The following is a 9,821-nucleotide window of genomic DNA, read 5'->3' as shown; positions in this document are numbered from 1 at the left end:
AATCCCCCTGCTCGGTAGACTTCCGCCTTTGCTCGAGCCTGGCCAATCAGCGCGCAGCTCAGAGGGGAGCTGGGTGCTTTGCTGGTCGAGGGTTCTTCCAGCTTACGCGTCTGCAAACCGACTGTTGTGCATGTGAAAACTGTCCCCAAACTGACTTATACTGTGCTCATTTTGCTTTCTGACGTGTTTTATTGCGTTTTTGGACGTCTAAGATGTTCTGTAGAAAAGAGCTGGGACTATAAAGCTGTAAGCTGACCTGTCAGGGTCTATATGCAAAAAAAAAAGTGTTGCTGTTGGGCCACAAAATATGCTAATAAGGCAACCAGTTCGCCTTAGTGAACTGTGAACTTTAGTAATATCGATTCCTTAACTATGTGCAATTAATTAAAGCAAGAACATTTTCAATAGTTACAAAGGCAGAGAGCCACAAACAGGGTAGTTAAGTTGCAGAGATGGTTGAGAGATGGTATAATGCATTGCTGGCTTTGCCTTCATTACAGGGTTTGTTGATGATAAGAAAAACAAAATATGACCTTATTCTTTAAATGATAATAATATAGTCTCTTAGGTTGGCTAACCAGTGTTTAGATGTAATGAAGGGAGGCAGCATACATACTGCCCCTAAACACTAGAGTGGTTTATTTCTCACTTTTAGGTCTTCAAGCTGTAATTTAGGGGGAAAAAAAGAGTCACACATATGTCCTTGTTTTTTTATGATTGGTGATTTTGACGTATTTATTTGTCTGTCTCTTTTACAGGAGACATTTTCACAGGTAGGAGAAGCCCAGCTGTAAATATACAATGACTGAATTTCTTTCAGCAGCTTAGTTTCATGGTCCTTTTATTGTGTATGCTGGCTCACTGTTACACTGTCATGGCTTACTGGGACATTTGAACAGAGCAGAGCCACCACTAATTGTTATTTCCTACTGTGAAAAGTCAAACTGTCTATTGCAAAAAAGCCCAACATAAGACTCATTAATACTTTGCTTTTCTTAACTGATGTATATGTATATTATATATGGTCTGGGAAGGACTGTAGGCTTATAGGATACCTCTTGCCTTGTCAAATCACTATAATAAAAATGTATGATCATTCCATGTAATCAATCATCCACACTAATTATGTTATCTTGAGTTTTATATGACAATAATAATGATGCATTTTATTCATAGACTCCTTTTCAAAGCACTCAAGGACATATTATAAGACAAAGACCAGTAAAAACACACAGCAGTCCATCAACACATCGTAAAATGAAACAAAGCAGAGATATACAATAATTATAAGTATAAAATCATCATCAGTGCAAAAAGTCAATGTAGTTATTAGAGTCGGGATCAGACCAAATGGAAAGTTTGTGAGGGCACTGGAGAGAAGGACCAAAGGGGACAGACTTCTACTACTATGACCTCTTATTTGCTGAATAGTCTCAAAGCCCAAATAAGGGTCTCTCTCCCCCGAATACCGTGTGTCAAGTGCACTTTCAAATCACATACAAGGTGAGAACTATCACCACTGGAGGTCAGCAAAAACAAGTTGCTTTTTAAATTGTCATCATCTGTATGGATGAGACTGATGAGAGAACGTTCCCATGCTTATGCAGAAGGAATAACAATCACACAGACTGTATATATAGATAGTTTTCCCATACAGTAAATGCACAACTGTCCAGGCATGATTTGGTCATCAGATCCACATTGCTCCTTGAAAATCACCATTATGTGGAGAGAAAAAAAAAGCCACAATTGCTTGCCTTGATTGTTTACTTCTGGAAATGTTTAGTTTGCTTCTACCACACAATAGTTGTTGAAAGAGGTAACAAACTCTAACAGGTTCACCGGTAACAGAACAGGGGAACCCACGCATGAGCTCCCACACAACAAAATAATGTCTGCAGATGTGACAACACATAGATAAATATTTGATCAAAAAAATAATAATCATATTAATATAAGGTATCAGTGAGCTTACCCTGACTCACATCATCCGTATGTGGAGGTGTTCTTTGCTGAGCTATGGTGCCCCCTGGTGATATTTATGGTTAAAAAAGTAATTTGTGGCCATTGTTTGTGCCACATGGGATTAGGTTCTTATGTTGAGGGCACAACTCAGTAACATGCGATGTTAAGGCTTCCTTATGCTCCCTTCTGCTCTGCTCTCTTCTTTATTTCAAAAAGCCTGCTCAGAGCCAAACTTATGAAATCCCTAATGACAGAGAAACACTGAATGATGATGTTGAAGTAGTTAGTTGCTAGGCAAAATGGGCCACAGCCATGAATGATTTTATTCACATTAATGTGCGTGGCTGCACTCCTTTTACATTTTTCATTTTTTCATTAGGTATTGATATAAACTTTTATCCATGGGTTTGCATATTGACAAGATGACTTTTTTCCTATTTCACTGTATTTGTTTGGGCATAAAACATAAATATTCATACATGTACATTGCAGCTTACTTTACCCAGCTGCTATAGAGTCACCTTCTACCTAATCTAGTGCGAATTTGATGACCTTTTTTATTATTTCATTTCTGTTACACCCATGTCCCAGACTGCATTGTGTGGCACAATGAAAACTCTCCCCCTTGCAAAGGGCAACCCAAGAAAGACCAGCAGGACAAAAAGATTAACCAGGAGATGGCAGCTACGAGTGAATTATTGAGATCTTACAGAGACTTTAACCCAATAACTTTAAAGTTACTGAAGATAAGCAGAGTGTCATGTGACACTGTAGCTATGAGACCAAGTGAAACGGGCCATTTAGACTGTCAGTCTCATTTGATCATTTTAACTGCAAGCGTGGTAGTGGGGTAAAATCAAACAGCAGATCGCTCTTGTGCTGATATCCACAATCTCCATGTAGTATTTACCCATGTGCACATGCTGCCAGTTGGTATTGAAGGGGCAGTAAACAAGCTTATAAAAATCATTGTAATACCCTTTAAATATTTAATATATGTGGGAATGCCTTTTTCTTGGTAACCAGTCAAGTTAATTCAATGAAGAAATTAAGGTTCATTACAGGTCCTCCAATATTAAATCATTTTTTCAAGTCACAAATCAATATCGTAATGTGATCATTTACTGCAGTTGATACCAATTTATCATTTGTGGGGTTTCCAGACATGGCTCAACTTGCTTGTTGCATTTAAATATTTTATCAGTTGGCCTGCAGTCAACTTTTTGTACATTCCTCATGGATATGTGGCAGTGTCTCTTGGGATATTTTGCACACAGCAGTCTCACTGTGGAATGCTGGAATTTCTGATTCTGACAAATTAATAACCTTTCTGTGAAACAAACTGCGGTATATGTCTAATTTTGGAGCTCAGGAAGACAAAATGTTCAGCAGTTTATATTTTAAAATGAACTAATATCAATCAGGTGCACTAAAAGCTTTGAACATAACTACCTTTTCTTTCAGTTTTAGATTAGTCTCATGAGCATTTCTGGCCTCCATCATCAGAGTATGATGCAGACCTTTGTGTGGCCAGTCCAGCTCAGTGGGACTCCAGTGGTCTGGCTCCTCCAGGGATCGTTTTCTGGAGTCCTGCCACAGAGGTTGTCGTCTCTGACCCTCGCTGACATTCCACCTTCATCCTCTGCTCCCGCGTAGAATGACTTACAATCCCAGAGTGCTGCCGACAACCTCACTTCATATAAACAACTCTAGAAATTCCTTTAAGGCAGACAACAGCAGGCGCTCTTAAGGGTTTCATACAATTTTTTATGGCTGCTTTGAACTCTTTGAATTTATTGCAATCTGACATTACTCCCGTCTCGTGGTTCTGGTGGGGGGAAAAAATGCAATTTAGACTGTGGAATACTGATAAGCAATGTTTTGATAATTAAATCAAATTAGATCACACAATCATTCACCTTAAGTGTCATTTTCTCTGTCTGTTCAGTTCTCAATCCTCCCTTTGATGATCCTTCCAGAGGAGGAAATACCCACCTGGCTGCTCAGGATATTAAAATGTGACAAGAATTAACATAAAGAAAAGTGCAGACATGATGAGACAGATTTATGAATAGTCCACTCCCTTTCGTGGGGCCTTCTGCTCCATTTGATTACTCTCTCTCTCTCTACCTCTCCCTCTCCCTTTCTTTCTTCCAACGTAAGTACTGAGTGTTCTTCACTCTCCCTTGTGTGACTCATAAATCACAATTACCTCCACAAAGCCTCACCATGCATTACTGTCAGCTAAGGCATTCACATAGGCTGACAGGCATGTGTACCATCATTTATCTCACATCTCCCAGTGAAGCATTTCCGTCAATAATATGTGCATTTCCTGCACTGTGAGACCCCGGTGTGTAAGTGTAACCCCTGCTGAAAAGAAGAAGAGGAGGAAAAATAAAGACTCTGGGTTCTTTGCGTTCATTATAAACCATTGTTTCCCTCAGACCAATAATCAATCTCTGTTACATGTAGTCACTTAAAGCAGATAAATTTGCTCTATGTACACAATAACGTGAGCAGATAGATGTTCCTCTGTTTAAAAACGAGTCTCCCAGAGCGATTTTTGTCTAAAACCCTGACCTCACCACTTACAAGACGACATGAGTGGGGCAGAGAGGCCTCGTAAATTTCAGCAGAAATGATCCCTGGGGAGATGCGGTGTCCTTTTCCAGCATCATCCAGCTTACCCTGGAGGAGACATATAAAAGGGTCAGATGTGGGCTTTTTGCCCTTTGTGCATTATAGGACATGCGGTTTATTGGATGATCCGTGCACTCAATAACCACAATTAGTGGGATGGGTGGATTATTTGTATGCACAATATCACAATGTATCATCTGATGGGATCACCTAATGTCGTATTCTCCAGGCAGGCAATCCCATTGTCCTTCGCAATGTGTCATTTGTGAGAAGGATACTGAGCTTGCTGTTATAGGGGGCCCTGCTCTACCCAGTATGTGATACCCATCATACTGGGGCCTGGCTGGAGCTCGGCAGTAAATCTTGAGCCAACGAAGGGTCCATCCATGTTTCCTCTGTGTCTAGCAAAATAAACAGTCTGCTGTAGGTCTGCAGAAACGCAAGATCAGACAGAGGGCAGAGTTGAGGGCTCTGGCATGCCTGGGGAGGAGGGGGAGAGGAGGAATGCAGGGGGAAACACATAGATCAGATTTCAGGAGCCCGAAATGAGGTGGCAGAGAATGGAGAAAAACCTTCCTGTCAAGAGACCACAAAACTATCAATGAGAGAAAAAGATAGTAAGTTATTCATCCAAAATAATTACGCTCATGGTGAAGGGGTGCAATTTGTGTTTTGTTCATGAATATGGGAAAGTAGGTAGGTGTGTGTGTGTGTGTGTGTGTGACATCAGAGCCTTGGTTTCCATCCGAAGCTCAAACTGCACACAATATTGTTTTGGCTGAGGCTCCAGCCTCAAGGGCTTCCTGCTATTTGAAGAGGATGGGGTGGGGATGGGTGGGTGGGTTGAGAAGCTTTGAGAAGATTCTGTAGTTCTGAGAAATTTGCACAATTTGTCATTTGTTCTAAGTTTTACGAGGCGTTTGACTCTTGTAGATGAAGGGATTTTTTTTATTTGCCAAATTCCAGTGAGGATCAAAAGCAGGCAATTCAGATCCAGATCTATTATTGTATGTAAATTTACAGTCAAACATATTTGTGCCTCCACTCTGACCTAAATAGTACATCACTCTTAACAGTTTTTGACAGTGCAGAAATACTGCAAGAAGACTTTCCTGTATGCTATAGAATTTCCTGATTGATAGTGAGAGGAAGTTCTCTCCCTGTTCCTGTTACGTAAGAGCTAAACCACAAGCCTCTCATTGAGCAAAATGTAGTTTACATTGAATGCAACGTTCTGAGCATCAACCAAACTGATTCTAACATCCATGAATATCTCGTTACAAGTCCTGTAAAGAGTTCATCAACCCTGTATCCTGTTACTCAACTATCACTGATAATATGATGAAGTTTTGTGTCCCCTCTGTTGATAGATTTTAAAAGTCTGACTGAGGATTTTGATGTCAACAGTTCAATACTCCCAAAGTGATCCACCAATATAACACCGGTTGTCCGCAAACATGTGCATTGATTTCTAATTTGTCACTATAAGATAAGGCATTTCTGATATCCCGAATCAATGGCTGTGTGGAAAAGGAGGATCACATAGGGGTGAGGGTCAAAAGACCTCCATGAGATGGGAATATTTAAATAACAGAACCTACTAAATGCGTTTATTTCTGTCATCATAGGAATACACCCACAAATATTTCTTCTCTATTTACCTGAAAACAGAAGTACGTTGTGTTGGGTTGCACATACTGTACATTTTCAAGTGGCGCAATTGCAGCATTTAAAAAGAATATGAGAGAATATGGCCAAAGTCAGCTTGGCTCCAGCCCCCCTGAAACCCTCGAGAATAAGCGGTATAGACAATGGATGGATGAGATAATATGATAGCAGCCAACAATGAGGTAAGAGCCTTATAGAACAGACTGTATTAACCACAGGTTGTGTCTCTTGCTAGGCTCAAATAGTACAAAAACATAAGCGAGTAGGAAGCAAGGCTGAAGAAGTGAAAGAGAATATGAGGTTAAGAAGAAAGTCCCTGGCTGACCCACAGGCATCTCAGCTCACATAAAGAGCCTTCTAGTGCTCTTCATTACTCAGGCTCATGAAAATTTCATCAGCAGGAGACTTAAGGCTCCACAAAGACAATTTCTACCAGCAACAGGAAACAGAGCATGCATTCACACTTGGTGAATAAGTTATCCAGGCCTATCAGAAATCATACTTCTCTGGTACATAAGTGCACAGTTAAACACACATCTCCATTCTCAGTGAATGGACTATGTACAACTACAATGGACTACAGAATGGGGCCATTCATTCACGGCGTCTCTTATGATTATAAGGGATGATAGCATTCATCTGAGATTATTCAGTTGTTAACCACATGACCAAAGAAAGCATTGGTGTATGAAAAGGCTACGAAATTGGTTTGTTTTAGTTGTCTCTAAATAACAGAACGCTACCTATAGAGATATATAAACTGCTAAATCTGACCAAGTATCCAAATCTCCTACTGTGATCCCCATTGCTTTTATCCTACAGTGGGTTTTCGAGGCTTGACTCATAAAAATACACATGTATTTATCTTCATAATGAGTTTGAGCTCAAATTTTAAGATATAGCAAGTGTAAATGCTGCTGCTGGAGGGCAGATAACAACTCTTAGCAAAATAGTGTGAATTTGGTAATATTTTGGAGATGGATGATGACAGGCTGCCTCCACCAAAGCAAACTTAAAATCATTGTCAAGGTGAATGCATTAAACTGCCATGGCGAGAGTGCGGACAATGGCATTATGCTGAGGCTGAACAGCACCATACAATGTTTACAATAAAGTTTGGAGAGTTGCCCGGCAGCAGAATGTACACAATGAAACAGCCCAGTGGCGCTGCTCTTTATGTCAGCGTCAAGCCTGAAAGAACTGCCTTTGTACACATATGACTCTCATTCTCGGGACATTTGACATGAGCAAAATGAGGGCCAAGCTGCACAATAAAACCTTTCCTGCTGCTGTCAAGTATTTCCTCTCATATATTAGAAAGTATTCAAAAAAAGCTTCAAAAATGTGTGTAAAAATGTCAGTGAGGAATTTGAATAAAAACCACCTTATCAAAGCGTACATATGTGAGGGCAATTTTAAAAGCTAACACTGAAAAAGAAGACTACATTCTTTGTCTTTATGATGTTTTTATATCACTTCATAAAGTGGTGATAAGGGACAGTAAAGGGATCGATAAAACTGAATTGCCATTTATGATCAAAGTTTAGTTTCACAAAGACATAACTTATTTATGAGATGTAATCACATAACATCAAATGGTTGCAGTGATTTTCTATTTCCTGTTTCATGGCCTCTTGTTGCTTTGCCAAATGTTTTGTACATTAGTAGCCACGAGCATTGGTCCAAAATAAATTAGTATGTCCAACATAATCCTAAAAAGCAATCACTGGTGCATAATTACAAGTTTCCTGTCTGTTTTTTTATTCATAAATAAATGTGTTTGATGGATGTGGTAAATGGAAGGATCCACTCACCTCAACAAAACTAATAAATGCAGTATTAGAGCACCTTAGACATGGCAAATCACGACACTGCTGTCCTCACCAGTGTTCTCATATCCAAGTTCTGCGTTGCTGTAAAATAAATATTGATTATGCACCACGCAGTGAGGTTTTAAAGATTATGGAAGAACATCTAACCAGAATCTATAATGTGTTTCTTAGTCATTCAAAAACATCATTCTGAAATTCTGAAAATATCAATTGGAACCACTAATGTGAGTCATTCATTTTTTGCAAGCTTGTCATGATCACCACCCCCACATCAGCACCTCAGTTTAAGTCTGGAGTTGTGAATGTGGCCTTTTTTCTGTGTGACACACACACACACACACACACACACACACACACACAGGCATACACACAGGCATACTCACAGCTCTCTTTTGTGGCTAATTTATAGTCAAGAGTCACGGGAAATGAATGTGCGGTTGCCAAAGAGGGGTTACAAGCCCAAACCTTCCATCCAGGCAGGAAGGCACAGAGATGTTACTAAAAGCTTCCTGGAGCGGCTAAAACTCTGTGTAACACCGATTGTCACGGCGCCGCGGCTCAGAAACCTAACTCAGAGAGAAAGTGAGGAGAAACATCTCTGACTGACTTTCACAGAATGGGCTGCGAGACCGTAATTGCTGTTGTAAGGATAAAACAGAGGGCGATGCCTCATATACATTTGAGTTGTTTGCTGGTAGCAACTGTTTTCATCACTTCAGGGAAGAGTGAGAACAAGTAGCACTGTGTCCTAAAATAACCTCACTATCTTATTTCCCTTGGAAATACCCAGTATGTGATAGTGTGAGTTTGCGTTTGTGTGGGTTTGCGCTTTAGCGATCATGTAATCCTTGCACCTATGCATGTTTGTGCCTGTTTGGGTGATTATACATGTGCAATCTAAACCCGTATCTATAATGAAAGGACATCTCCTTCAGGGAAGGGTATGCTGTCTGGATGTCTGTTTGTTCCCCTCTCAGGGAAGGCTGCCCTTTCATATCAAAACAACCCTATTGAGGTGATTTAATGCTATATTGTGCAGGCATTACATTTGAATCAGATTTTCACTCATTGTCTCGTTTGTGATGTGGAAAGAAGTGGAAAATGTTCAATCATGAAAAACTCAAAATGATCCTGCCTGTAATAATAATGATAATTTCTAATACACATGTGGGTGTATTTAGGTGTTATTATAGCGCTACACACACGCAGGGATCAGAGATAACCTGTCCTTTCACTGTTTCATAAAAGGTGGTGATTCAGTTGCCTCTCTGTCTACCCTGCCCCCCCCACCCACCCCCTCCCTTTAGCACCCTGAGCAGAGTGCTGAATCAGACCCCTCTCCCTTCCCTCTAATGGTGACCCATTGACTCCTGTTGGCCTGGTGAACTTCTCTACATGCTCTCCTGGTGACCTTTGCTTTCATTTAGGAATGGCATATCAGATATCACACCTACATATACACATCATGCCCACGCCTTCAATCAAAAAACACTAGTGTCATATATTTGGGCTCATGTGGATAATTTCAGTGATCACTAAGCTTTAGGGATCCAGTTTTTCATTATGCAGCTAAAGCAGAACCACAATTAGAGGGTCTCTCGGCTGTGTTCTTCCCAGATATTACCGCAGTGCACATGTGGGTCGACGAGTTAGTGAAAGAGAGGACAGGTCTTTAACTAGGCAGGTAACATTGAAGATTGTACCTGTCTTATT

Source organism: Pempheris klunzingeri, chromosome 10 (genome assembly GCF_042242105.1).
Source record: "Pempheris klunzingeri isolate RE-2024b chromosome 10, fPemKlu1.hap1, whole genome shotgun sequence".
NCBI classification, from domain to species: Eukaryota; Metazoa; Chordata; class Actinopteri; order Acropomatiformes; family Pempheridae; genus Pempheris; species Pempheris klunzingeri.
The sequence above is the reverse complement of the archived record's forward strand: the minus strand, read 5'-3'. Positions refer to the sequence as shown.